This window comes from Telopea speciosissima, chromosome 10 (genome assembly GCF_018873765.1).
Source record: "Telopea speciosissima isolate NSW1024214 ecotype Mountain lineage chromosome 10, Tspe_v1, whole genome shotgun sequence".
Classification (NCBI taxonomy): domain Eukaryota; kingdom Viridiplantae; phylum Streptophyta; class Magnoliopsida; order Proteales; family Proteaceae; genus Telopea; species Telopea speciosissima.
This window is the reverse complement of record NC_057925.1, coordinates 44,906,371-44,921,503: the sequence shown is the minus strand read 5'-3', so window position 1 is coordinate 44,921,503 and position 15,133 is coordinate 44,906,371.

Sequence of the window (15,133 nt, the reverse complement as noted above, 5' to 3'; positions counted from 1 at the left end):
TATTTCAAACCTTAAGAAGAGTGTATATTTGGGTGCAACTCAACCAGATTTTTGTTCGTGTGCTTCTACAACTTGGCAGCGTCATCTTCATCAACACTTTGATTTTATCATTCGGTTTTATAACTAGGCAGTAACATCTCAAGGTTATTAATAGATAAGTCTTATTATTCTAAACTTTTTTTTCCAACATGACTTGATTAGTTATTTTATTTCTACTTGCGCTTATTCAATTAAATTACATTGTGATGGTTTTAGTTTTTTTAGCTTTTTTGTGGTGTTCGACAAGGATGCCCATTAATCAAGTATATTTTCATTTTAGTCATGGAAGGTTTGTCCAAAGTTTTTAGGATTCATAGGGAACTACATTTCTTTAAGAGTATTAAAATTGTGGCTAATGCACCTGTAATCTCACACTTATTTTTTGCTGATGATACTCTAGTGTGTTGTCATGCTTCTGAAAATGATGCATTGATCTTACAATCAATTTTAAACCTGATTTAGGATTTAACCGGCCAGCAAATTAACTTCTCCAAGAGTGGGGTCTGTTTTAGCAAGGGGACATCAGAAGAGCATAGGAAGAGGGTGCTGGACATCATGTAGTTCCTACGTGTTAAAAAATAGCAATTTGGAACAAGGTTATTGACCGAGTTCGTTTTAAATTAGGTCTTTGGCAGGTGCCCTTACTTTCACAGGTTGGTAAGTCGGTTGTCATCAAATCTATACTTAGTTCTATTCCTATGTTCTAGATGTCCTATTTTTTGTTGTCAAAAACTGTTTGTCTCCAGTTAGCTAGATTCCATCAGTGCTCGATTTTAGAAGGGAATTCAAGATGATAGACGTGGCTGGTCCTTGATTTCTTGGGAATATTTGGGTCGCCACAATAAGGCTCTTCTACCAAACCTACGTGGAGATTGTTATCTCAGCGTCATGAGCGTTACTGCGTTAGGCTAGGCTCGAGTTCTCAAAACTAGGTATTCCTTTGTTCTCATCTTTATTTTAGGTAAATTATATGTCACCCCTGATTTTCAAATGAAATTCAAATCATCCCTTGATTTTTAAAAATACTCAAATGTCCTCCTCTACAGTAAAAGTGTTAGTCTGCTGTTAGTTATTGATGTGAAAAGACTATTTTACTCTTATACTAAAACATTATAATATTACCCTTCCTTCATCTTCAACCTAAAATACCTCTGATCCGACTCCTCTACTTCCAAATTTTGTACTTCCATCTTATTTCCATGACCTCTCACTGCACTACCTGGCCTGACAACCATCCAATGGGTGAGATTAAAAAAATTCAAAATATTTTGAAAACTTCATCATATCGTGTTTGAACCACCTTAGGCTTAAAAACAAACCTACCCGACCAGTTCAAACTCACTCAAACCAACCCACCACCACCACCACCACCGCCACCGCCACCGCCACCGCTGCAGCCAAAGTGCAGGAAGCATTGTCGGGGTTGATTCAGTGAAGAAGGTTACGAAGGGGTGAGGAAGAGGCCGTGGGGTCGGTGGTCGGCTGAGATTTGTGTTCGTGTAGGGCGGTGTCGGCACTGGCTTGGCACGTTCAATACGGCTGAAGAGGCGGCGAGGGCTTACGATGCGGCGGAGAGGAGACTCAGGGGGTCTAAGGCTCGGACTAATTTTGAGATCCCTTCTCTGTTACCGATCTTTTCTCCATCATCGTCGTCTTCATCCTCCGCTTCTTCGTCACCTTTGGGTAAGAGCAAGTCAGGTTCAGGTAGTAAGGGAAAGGCTAGCCGGTGTAAGAGTAATAGAGCATGTGCCGTGGTCACTTTTGTCGCTCATCTCTTCAGTTCCACTGCCATTGCTACTGCTACTGTGAGTAATGAAAGAAGAAATCTTGGTAAGATACAGTTGGATTTGGAGTTAGGTGTGGGTTTCTCGAATATCAAGGCAGGAACTTGTGCTCTTTCAGTTTTCCCTTTTTGTTTTTTTTTTTAGGGTTTTGGAAGTAGTCCGTGTAAATCGAAGCAGAATCCATGGAGGGTGGTGGTGGAAATCGAAGGAAAGAGTGATTTCTTCAGGTTCACGACAGTGGAAGTTGCGATGGCAACCACAAGCAGCGCATTTGAGGGAAAGAGTGATTCCTTCTCTCTCAATTTCTTCTGTCTTTTCCTTCTCTAATCTCAACCGTTCCAGCTTCTGTCGGATCGAACTCAGTTCCTCTGCAATAGATGCATCAAGTGATCAGATGATTCTCCTTATCCGAATCGCCTGCCAGCGAGATCTCTATCCATTTAGGCTTGGAATTCGTCTTCAACTTCATAGAGTGGATCTACTAGAAAATTCCTCGGCTGCAAGGGTCTCGGCTGATTTTCTGTCGGAGATTTTGAGGTCCGACGACTGGAGATTGACAGGATAACAGTTCTTCCATGATTTTGGGTTTGGGTTGATGAGCCGAACCGGTCGGGTGGGTTTGGTTTGAGGTTCAAGGTGATTCAAAAAACCATCTCATGTGTTTTTCAAAATATTTTGAATTTTTTTAATCTCAGCCGTTGGATGGCTGTCAGGCCAGGTGGCACAGTGAGAGGTCATGGAAGTACAAAATTTAAAAGCAGAGGAGTCAGATCCAAAATACCCCACTCCTTTCCTGCAAAACTAAACCTAAGCCTAACCAAAACCCACCTTCCATAAGCCTCCAATTTCTGCTTCCATATCGATTTTGTCATTGATGTAAATACAAATAGAGCACTCATAAACATGTATTTTTTTAGGTCCAAATCCATTTGCTTAATCTCCTCAACCATATCTTTGAACAGGATTTTGAGTTCTTACAATGAGCAACGATGGGCATTTTCCAATGAGATTGGAAATTTGGGCCTTCTTGCGGAAGCTAAGATGGTCCCTTATCTCCTCAAAATCTTGTTCAGGGGTGCCGAATTTGCCAGCGCCTATGTAGCTACGAAGCACAATAACAGTCATGAAGAGGCAGAGAATCGTGACCTTACCATGCCTAAAAGCTCTTTGGATTTGTCAAACACGACGAGCTCCAAGGCAGCGCTCCAGCATTTTGTTTCTCTTCTCCCAATCTTCTTCTTCTTCTTCTGATATCTGCCTGTCTCGATCATATCGTAAACCCCAAACTCAAACAGGAATCAGTTGCGAGTTTGACCTTAGGAACTGAACAAGATGTGTGGTAGGGTTTGCTCCATCGGAAATGGAGACTCAAACCAAAATTTCCCCCGGAAAGATTAGAATCTTTAAATACAAATTCCGACTTATCCAAGAACTGAAGCTCTGCAATGCTTAGGGCAGCCCAGCATCTCCAATCCTTAGCTACGTGCGACTCTCTCTTTGCAGAAAGGTCGGTGGAGAAGATAAATTTAATTTTGGGAAAAATAAAGAACGAGAGGGAGAGAGAGAGTGTGTTCGTAATGTTTCATTGTGAGCTTGAAGATGACAATGGGATCGGTAGGTTAGGGTAAAATTGTAAATCAATACTGGTCAAGGGTAATTTAGGGATTTTAATTTTTTTAACTGACTGTTAATTATAATTTTTTTATTCCATCCATGTATTGGCCTACTCCCTTTTTTTTTTTTTCAAGTGACTTGATAGTTAATGACCATTGGACCGTTGGGTTCTTATTTCACATTTTTCTCCTTTATATTACTAGAATAATTGCAAAAGTCTCAATTAAATGGTTTCCCTCTTTGAACGATATGTCCCTTAACCTATATTGGTAGATTGGCCAAGTTTCTTTTAAAAAGAAATATGCGATGTCAAAGCAATTATGTGAAAAAAGGATTTTGGAAAGTGTTGTTGAAATTTAAACTCCATCCTCACTTTAAAATTTTCATGAGGAAAGTATTAATTGAAGGGATTATAACTAGAGATAAACTTGTAGATATTATGGAGGTGGATCCCTTATGTCCACGATGTAAGCTTAAAATGGAGTTCATTTGGCATCTTTTTATATATTGTACTTCTGCAAAACACATTTGGATGGCAGAGCCACTAGGAATCCATATAGAGTACCTCTTTGCCTCTTCAAAATTTTTTTTTATTTGCATTCTTTGTTCCTTCTCCAACTCTTTCATTCACATTTTTTTTATGAAAAAGAAAATTAAATTAATAGGGAATAAAAAAAGTATCTACATTGTTCTTATCATACCAAAGGAGTTGATAACCTTGGATTGCTTTCCAAACAAACTTTGTCATCCAAAAAATTAAAGAGTTATCATGGTTAGCAAAAAAATTGTATCAACATGTACACAAGTGTTAAGATTCATTAACAAAGACAAAATGTCCCACGGGCCACGACCAGGGATTCTAAACGGGATGTGGGAGATGTTGAAGAACTTCCTTGTTTGAGACCCAAATCTCCTTAATCCTAAAACCCATTCTGGAAGCTTGTTGCCATCCAGATACTATTGATGTCACTTCCGGCTCCAAAGCATGGTACGCAGTCAAAAAATGTGCAGCTGCTAAAACGATGCATCCTTGAGACAAAATACAAAAAGCCCAAGCCGTAGAATCTAGAATCTACACCTGGTTTGAAGATTCGTACACATATTAAAATCAGATAATCAAGCTGAGGTAAATTTAAACTACTAATAGAAATCGGGTTATATGATGGAGTAAAATGAATAGTATTATTCTTAGATAGAAGTGCGAATAGGATTATTTAAGGTTTGTGATCCAACGATTGATGAGAGCCATTGTTCTCATAGGGTCAGCCTTAGCTTTCCCAAACATGACTTTGTTTCTAGAATCCCATATGAAATAACATGTAATTATAAAAACAAAAAAAAATCATTTTAGGGATTTTTTTGTCAAGAGGGCTTTGGGAAAGGAAAGAGCTGCAGAATTTATCCAATGATCGGTGGGAGAGAAGTTATGTTCTCAATCCCAAAGGGCCAACACCAGATGTGCTTGGCCCAGGTTCAAGAGAGGAGAATGTGTCAGATTGATTCCGGTGAGTGTCCACACAGTACACAATTAGGGTTGACTGGAATCCATTTTGAAATAGTTCATCTGGTTGGAATTCCTGCATGTAAAACACACCAAAAAAATATTTTAAATTTAGGGTGTATGGAAAGTTTCCAAAATAAATTCCACCAGGTGGCACACTTAGAATTGAAATGAACACGATTTCAATTAAGAGTTAGATAAAGAGCAGCTCGACGAGTTGAGAAACGGCCATCTTTGGCAAGAGTATACCACCAGAAATCTTCATTAGCCAACTAGGAAGGTAAGATGAAAGTAATGAAATATTCCAACAGTTAGAAAAGCAAAAGTGACTTACCATATTATTTCTCTGATTTAGATTAAGGGGCAATTTACGTCTACCACCCTTGGAATTTCAAAAATTACTTTCGTACCCTTGAGTACTAACTCTATTAGTTTTAGAAGAAAATGACAATTTTACCCTTGTCCTCCTCTTCTTCTTCTTCCCTTATTTCCACTCTTGAACCCTAATGGCAGAGAACCTGTCTCTCCCATCTACGGTAAGCCCCCATCTCCCTTCACTACCTCTTCTCCAGTAAGCCACCATCTTCCCTTACTTATTACAAGGGCCTCTAGTAATTACTCATTACAATTGAATTGAATCTTGAAGACTAGGCAAAGGATGATGATGACTGTTAAAATTTCTGAGAGGAGAGCTTTGGTTATTCGAGATTTTCCTCCAAGTTGTGGGAGAAATTCTCATACTTTGAGCAAGGATTATGCAAATACAAACCAAAGAGGAGTTCAGGAAGGTGGTGCTCCGAGTGATAAATTCAAAGACATTGTTGCCAAAGAAATTGGTGACAAAGTCAAAATTAAATTTGAAGAGGGTTTTGAAATGGCTGAGCAAGTTCAAGTAAGAACAACTTTTGACATTAAATTAAAACAGGAAGTTAAGGAAAAAATCAGCATTAGATTTCCATGGTAGACTAATTTGTTATCCCAAGGCTGAGAGTTAGCAAGCTACCTTGGCCTCTTGGCAGGAGGTTCGCTGTCCCCCTCCTTTCCGGTTCAGCCATGGTACCGCACCTGAACCCGAAGCTACGATCAGATCCGATTGGATCTGATCCGTTCAGATTCCACAGATCCAGCTTTGCTTTTGAATCAAACATAGAGGAGAGATGAGATGAGTTCTTGGAAAACAAAGTCAGAGTAGAGATGGAGTTGGGGTTTGTGTTTATAATGTCTTTTGGGGTGGGGGCTTTTGATCGTCTCGAGAGACACAGAGAGCGTGGCTGTTCCAGTGGTGAGGGCAGAAGAAGACAATGTTTGGTCATTCCGATGTGCAGAGGGATGGGGAATAAGACATCGGGGCTGAAGGCGACTATATTTGGTCACTCATAGGTGAAGAGGGGTGGAGGCGGGTGGGGTTGCAGGAAGAAGAAGACCCCAAGATACGGATCATAACTAAAAGATGTAATTACAAGATTCAAAATCAGAAACGGTTCAAGATGAAACCTCCAATCAGCAACTAAGATAACCAAATCGACAGAACCATTCGATAGTGTGGGAGCCGTACAACCAAGAAGCTATGACCATAGAGGGACCAGCAGTGGAAGGGGTCTTCGAGGGCTACTCTGGTAAAATAGCAGGGGACTCCGACAGTAAGAGGAAGGAGTGAGAGAGGAGAGAGATAAACCGACAGGTTAGGGTTACAAACAAATGAGGGTAAATATGTAAAAACACCTTCATTAAGGGTATTATGGGCATTTAGTTAATATTTGAGTGATGACATCATCACTTTACTGTTCTCATCTAACGGTAGGGGTACCAGTATCTTGATTATATGGATGCATGGCAATTTGCCTTCCTTTATCAAAATTCAAAAAATCGCCATTCTTGGTTATCTGCTTTGACTACAAGTTTTCCAGCCCAATTCCAAAGTGGTTCTCAAAATGGTGGACTGCTTATGGCCCAATCAAAGAGATTTTACCATCGGAACTCATGGATATCTTTGTCATTTTTTGCAAACCCACAGCAAAAGTCCCAGAACAATCTGACCTTTTTCGATTCTTTTTACATTGCCATCTTGCATGGATAATGTATTGTGATTACCAAATCAATTATCTCGAATCAGTAGAATCAACCCTGCGTAACCTTACCAGGTCATTTTATGTCAAATGGTGGAACAGATGCTACCTAACCAAGTGCAGCAAAGAAACTATCATCAAGATCATAACAGGACTACAACCGATACCAACGCTATCTCCTTCTCAAGGATCTACAAAAGAAATCAGAGTAAAACACCGACAGCTAAAAGCTGAACTAGAAGAACTTAGACCAGTAAGTGATGAAGATGAAGACGAAGAAGAAAGATTCAGTATGGGATCAATATCCCACCACCTTCATCAAGGCCAATTTGCACAAGACCCATGCAAAGATAATGACCTCATTACGCAGCAGGTCACTTCTTCAACAGCTAGATTCGTGATCAAATCCTAAGGCAAATCCATTCAAATGAAAGGTAGCAAAAAGTAAGCAAATCACTTAAAAATAAAAATAAAAAATGTTACTTGTTTGAGTTAAAATAATACCGCAAGCGTACGGGTCAATCGTAGCTATGGGTCGAACAAGAGAAGATATACGCCACTCTATTTAACTAACTTACAAGTAATGCAAAGTAAACCAAATTAAAGTATTAAATTAAACTAATCAAACTAATGAAAATTAATGCATCCTAACTCATAAGCATCTAACAAAATTAAGGGATTAAGTTGGCGTCCTAACATATGAGCATCTGACCTATCAAACTAACGTAAATTGGAAGGAATAACAAAAACGCAGCCATACTTCATAACCACATAAAAAGAAATAAGGGAATAAAAGTGCATTCACATACCACAACCATATAAAAAAATTAAAAGAAATAGAGGGAGAAGAAGAAGAAGATAGAGAGAGATAGAGGAGAGGGAGAATGAGATTAAGGGTTTAGAGAATGAGATACCTTGATGTGCTTGAACCGGATTGAACTTGCTTGCATGAATACTTGAATAAACTTACCATGGCTTCCTCTTCTAAATCTCCAAGTCTTGTCATCAACATAGGAACTTAGACTAGGAAGCTTTAAACTAAAACTATTTCAACCATATTGAAGATATTTAAGCAAAACCTATTACAACCATTAAACTAGATTTATGAAATCAAAACTAAGAACTTGAAAGAACTAATCTTATGAAATCAAAACTAAAAACTAGAAAGCCAAAAATTACAATTTAGAAGGAAAAGAAGAGAAGAAATTTCACTAAGTGAATGAACCACATTACAAAGGAGAGGGTAGGGGTATTTATAGGGGAAAGAGAAGAGAAGAGAGAAGAGGGAAGTGTAGGAGAAATATTCCCTCAGAAAGAGAATAGTCTCTTCTCCTTCCTCTTTTACAATGCCTTGAATCCCAAGAAAAAAAGAAAAAATAGAAAGAGGGAGAGAAGAGAATATTGTTTACATAAACCTTCTATTTTTAGAAAAGTAAATTTCTAATTCTAACTTGTGCTTCCTTTTCTTTATAGATATCTTCTCCAAGCAATAAAATCAAAGCATCTTTGATTTTTCAACCTTCCATAGATGAGAAAATATCTTTCAAAATAAATCTATCCCAAGTAAAGTTCCAGGAGTGCCCTTGAAAAGTTGGAAGAGAGAGAGAGAGTGATGACTAGGATTCCACTCATAATTATTGAAATGCCAAATCTGTTCTTTAAAAAACGTGGAGCATGGGGTGGTTACATAGGCCTCACCATTGTGTTCCTTGTGAAAAATCACCCAAAATTCGTCCAATTTGGAGTTGGGGAGCCCAAGATATCTCAAGTTGAAGTTGGACTGTCCAGAGCCCTCCAAATGAAATCTCTCGGCTAACAGAAAAACTTCTTAGATTGTGCTAAAGCCCCTCAAATCTGAACTTTCGCTTTACTTTGTCCCCGTCCGACTGTCAATAATTATAAATAAGCCCATGTAGACCATTTTCGCGCATCGTTATGGAAATGGCCATAACTTCTTCGTTTCAACTCGAAATCAAGTGTCGTTTGAACCATTGCGAAGCTGGCTCGATGGGCTACGCATCCATACTATTAACACCTCTAAAGAACTTAAAAATATTTCCTTAGCATCATCTCCTCCATTTTCACAAGAATTCACCTAAACCCTGAAAAGCACAAGAAAGCACCGAGTAACTCTGTCCAATGTGGTAAAATATATGTTTTATGCCCTAAGATTTCACACATAAATGTGCTCATCATTACTGTTACTAACTCAGGATATTAGTTAGTCAAGCCACTACCGGGCCCACTCTAATACGGTAAAATCCCTGGATCGAACCAATGAGGAAAACAGTGTCCTTGACACGTGGAATGCCTCGATGTGATCCTAGAAGATACCAATCCAAGATCACCTATTGGATCGACAAAGCAATCCTAGAAGATTCTAATCCAAGACCACCTATTGGACCGACAAATTCTGTTGTCACGAACAGAGAAAGCAAATCTAAAAGCTGAAGCAAAGAAGAAGAGTTGACACCGCCCTGCAAGATTCCTGAAGAAGATTTGACATCACCCTGTAAGATTCCTTTCGCAAATCAAGAAATTGTACAAACCATCAGTAGATTTCACAAAGCAAATAGGATCTCTTTCTGCTTATAAATAAGAGAAGTTTTCTTCAAAGGAGGCACCAGATTCTGAGGATAGAGAACTAGATCTAAATTCTCAAAGCCAGAGTTTTTAGTTTTTTCAATTTTGAGTTTGTTAGTCTTGTGTAAGGAAGAAGCTCTTCATCCCCAACCCAGACTGTCCAGCTCACCACTTCCAGTTCAACCAAGTTGTCCACCCAAGCTTTTCTTTATTTTATTATTTTTACAAGTATCATCAAGTCTGTGTAAGTTTTCATATTCAAGTCTTGGTATTCAAGTTTTCGTAATCAAGTCTTATGTTAAGTCTATTCTTGATTTCAAATTTATGTATCAAGTATTATGGATTTCCAAAATAAATAATATTTTTTATAAATTCACTTCACACACAGAGCACATTTACTGCAGTTCCTGAAATTTTCATATGGTATCAGAGCAATGGTATTAGAGCCATTGCTCTGATACCAGAGCAATATATATATATATATATAGGGCAAGGAGATCGTGCACGGTAGATTCCATGCATCATTCATTCAATAGGGGGGTGTGGGGGCTTTATGGTCAATTTGAATGGGTATAAATGTCCATCTAGCAATAATTAATGTAGGTCGTGCTCAAGTTTCTCTCCAACTAAGAATTACCAACTAAACTCTTCTTCAAACAATCACACCCCTTCTTCCTATATCCTCTCCTATTTTCTCTTAAGTCTCTCTCTTCTATTTTCCCCATCTAACAACTAACTAAACTCATCTTCAAATAGTCATGCCCCTTCTTCCTATATTCTCTCCTATTTTCTGTCAAGTCTCTCTCTCTCCAACGAAAATTTCTGTTTTTGTATAATTTTTATGTTGACATAAATACCCCTATCACCACCTAACGATCAAATAAATACTTCTTCAAACAGTCACGCCTTTTCCTATTTTCTCTCAGGTCTCTCTCTCTCTCTCTCTTCAACGACAGCATTTCTTTGAAGCCAAAAAGACCCACGCCTCCTTTACAAACAGTCACCCCTCTTCTTCCTATTTTCTCTCTTATTTCCTCTCAAGTCTCTCTCTCACTCCAACGACAATAATCTCTAGCACATGCGAAGATCTCTACAGAACCTACTATAATCAATTGCATTGCCAACATCTCTGCAGATCACCAGTATTATCCCCGCGTAATATCTCTTTCTCACCCCAATCCCCCTCCTGTCTCACCGATCTCTCTCTCTCTTTCTCTCTTTCTTTCTCCCTCCCTGTTTGCATTGTAATAAATTTTTATTATACTTATTTTTGTTGCTCATTTTTTCCCTACAGAGAGTTTATATAATATGCCATAAATTATTACCAACATCAATTTGGATATTTTCTTTGGAGATAGCTCTCATTGCGATTGCAAAAACAGATTCTTGAGGTGCCCTCTCTCTCACTATGTCTCTATCCTTTTTGAATCCAGATTATTGTTTCTTGTTTATATCTTATTCGAAAAAGAATATTGGGTTTTATTTTCCTCGATCTAAGTTTTTGTTTGCTATTTTCTCTATATGAGAGATTAGATAAGAGAAATTCCCTTCCAGCCACATCTAAGAGTTCAAAAGCAGTCAAACTACTTAAGATAACTCCGTAAATATCGTTAAAAAAAAAAGAGTATAACCAGAAAATCTACGTTATTGTATATCAAGAAAGTATCGTTTCTTCTTCAAGATGAATAAAAGCAATGTTGAAAGCCGATCACCGAAAAGAATTGTTGCTGAGAGTATCAAAGAAGGGGAGTGTGATATAAACTTTATCGCGTCTGAATCAAAATAAAGAGCAAAAATTAGAAAAAAAATTCTATTTTTATATGATTGCTAGCCTCTGAATCAAATCAAAGAGCAGAAAAGAAGAAAACATATTTCTATTCTTTATAAAAATGTCACCATTTGAATAATGTACTTCTATTTAAATTTTGTATATATTATTCAACAGTTGTAACAAGTTACAAACCTTCAATATTTCTAATTGTATAAGCATTATTATTATTTCTATTTACACTTGTGTTTAAGTTACAACACACTACTTATAAAATTTTAAAGAAAAAAATGAAATTCAGGGAGATAATGTACTATGATTATTCAATATGTAAGATTTAATATATCAATAATGAAAAACGAAACCTCACGTGCATCTGCATGTGAAAGTTTACTACTGCTATTATTTACTATATACTATACTATCGAGTATATATTTTATGTTTACCCAAAAAAAAGTATAAATTTTATGGGTACAAAATAAAAAACAAATCTCTCGTTCAAAGTTAGAATAAAAAATAAAAAATAAAACCAAAGAAACCTATTTATGCTAGAATATTTGAACACCCTATATTCTTAATGTTTGGATCTCTCTCTCTCTCTCTCTCTCTCTCTCTCTCTTCAAAATATCTAGGATTCAAATAGTCATACAATCTTCTACCAAAAAAAAAAAAAAACAATAGTCATACAATCAAAATATATATGAATGGATGATTCAAATACTTATTTTATGTAAATTAAATAATAATGGCGAAAAGTGGGCTCTTTGTTATCCAAGGTCGGGTCTTTAGGTCTCCTTTTTTCCAAAGGTGTTCATATATATTATAAGGGAGAGGGATGAGTATGCTAGTGTTATACCATAAGCTAGCACTCTATTTGTCTATCTCTCTCTTTCTCCCTTTGAAATGACTCCCTTACCCCTCAAAGGGAGGAAGAGAGATAGAGACTGATACATAGGGTGCTAGCTTATAGTATACCGCTAGCATACCCAGCCTTTTCCCATATTATAAATATCTTTTTGCTCATTTAATAATGAATAAAATTCCACCCCATGAAGGGTTTCCACCATATATAACCTGTTACGAATGTCCAAAATTATCCTTAAACTCATGAACTTGGGTCCAAAATGCCTCGAAAAGCTAGCCAATCACTAGGGGTGTTAAATGTAGGCCCGATTAGGACCGAGGGGTTAAAGCCCAACACCGGACCGACTAGATAGTAAATGGGCTGATACTAGACTAGGTTGATTAAGGATCAGTTTTTCTCGGTATTTGGCTGTAGCCCGTAGGTGCCTGACCGACATCATTTGTTCATTACCCAACCTGCATTAGCTTGTGTAACCCATTTATGGATCGTTTTTAGCCCAATTAGTTTGCTTATCGTTTGATATAGCCCAATTAACATGGACCCGATTATGGATTACCAGCCAACGAAATAGAAATATATCCATACCTAGCCTATGAGGCTTGATTAACTGAGTGATGGACAAAGATGCATGACCTTAAATTGGTGGGAACTAATTAGGCTTGATTGATTCCCATTGGTGGACATCCCCTGTATGCCACTTTAATGTAGTCCTGCATAGGATTAACTCCCACTAGAAACCAGTGAATCATGATCTCTAACAATGTTGGCCGATTGGAGTAGGATTGGCTAATTTAGGGTAAAACTAGTGTTAGGGTTAGATTTTGGTGCTAAGGTTTATATGGCTTTAGTAGGTAGGTCTAGGGGGTTATTCAGGTATAAAAATATTGGGGTTTAGATAGGTTTGGAAAATTCTGCAAAATTAGGGCAGAATTGTTCTATCGATCTCTGGGTTTTGGGTTTTAATGGTGTGTGGTGATGAAGGAGTTAGAGAAGGAATGAAAGGCTGAAACTTAGATCGAGTGTAGAGGGGGATGGCTAAGGAGTTCGATGGAAGTTTGGAGGAGACTAGGTGGCTGGAACTTGGTTGTTTGAAAACCAAGCTATTGCTTCAATGGAGTTTTCTGGGAAAATTGTTGGTTTAATGGAGATTAGGGTTTAGTGGATGGATGAGATTGTAAATTAGGTCGAGTGCCGGGAAGGCTGGACAGATTATGGAGGTTTGGGTTGGAGGATGAGAAGAAGGGTTGTTGCAGGAAATTGTAAATAACTTACTGGTTTGAAGGAACTCTAAAGGCATCAACTTGATCAATTGAGAGAAACCTCCTGAGCTTCACGATGCTAGGAGTTGCAGGAGTCCACCCACCCTATCCACCTTGAGATCCACAAGGATACAAGCACTTAGAGAGCAATCAGCAGCAGAGCAGCAAAGCTAAGAAGCAGATATTTTAAATAATGAACTGTGGGGGAGCCTCCCACGATAATGATATTTATTCATCAAGGCTAATGCCAATCCTACTCAGATTAGGATTCAAATCAAATCCCAAGTCTGAATCTAATTACAAAACAACTCAGCCCTCCTATTAGAAATCGTGGAGGGGTGGGGACTTAAAAAACAACTTAAACAATGACTTAAAAAACAACTTAAACAACTAAGAATGGGAAAAGGCTCCAACGAAAAAACAAAACAGCAGCCAAAGTCCAGGCTTCTTCTTCGTCCTAGTGCTTGTACCTGCATCACACTTGCTCAGAGAATTCTCTCTTTTTTTAGGGGCACTGTTCTCTGTGCCGTAGCGCAGCCTAAGCCCAGGCACATGGGGGTGGGCACAATGACCACCCTGCCCCCGTGCACAGGCTGCCCATGTGCTTGGGCGCAGGCTGCGCTGCGGCACAGAGAACATTCTCCCATAAATTATAATTTCCTCGATTATTCACCACAATGGTTTTAATAATTGGTATTAATCAGTCATATCAGCTGATTCATATTAGTATCAACTGAACGTCCATATGGATCCAATATCAATTTTTATTATTTTTTAAAACCTTAATACCATGTGTCATTACTCTATTGGTCGTACCATTGATCCGGATCAGTATCGACCCAATACTGATTACTAAAATCTTGTTCACCACCCAATCGATGTAGTAAGAAAGTAGGACCCAGATCCTCTCTAACGTGCATCTGATGACCGGGAGCATCTGGCCACGCATTTAATCATTAGATCCGTGTTGGAGGGTCTGACGCGCTAAAGAAGATTTCTTTCCTCTGGGAGAGAGAGTGACTTGGCGCAACCTTATTTGGTTCCATACTGCTCAGCCTTGTTTCTCCTTTATCACCTGGCTCGCTATTAAACAAAGGCTAACAACTAAGTGTAGGTTGGCCTCGTGGGGTCGGACCTTTGACACCACATGCCCCCTATACCAAACCGTACCTGAAAACAACGAATCATCTCCTCTTCCAATGTTCATAAACTTCAGTGGTATGGAAAGACGTGCTGCTCCTAGGTGGATTCTCTCGAGATGTTCTATCATCTTGGCAGGAAGAAGTGGATTGGGTGACTTGACACTTTAAGGGTAGCTCACTCATTTCACAAGTAAGGAGGTTTAGTATGATTTGTCTGATCTATCGGCTGTGGCAAGAGCGCAATTACAGAATTTTCCAGCAGAAGGAGTGCAGCACTAGTGAGATCCTCAATCGGGTCATTTGTGAGACAAGAACTCGATTTAAAGCAATGAGGATTTACCTTTCGGACTGGAGCATCAACAGGGATTTCTTTGGCCGGTGGAAAATTGATGTTATGTTCTCCAACCTAGTTGCATCTACTTTTGTGTGGCCCAAGCCACCAACAGCTTGGGTAGCCATTAATTGTGATGGATCGTAGAGGGAACATTGGGGGTTATGGATCTCTTGGCCG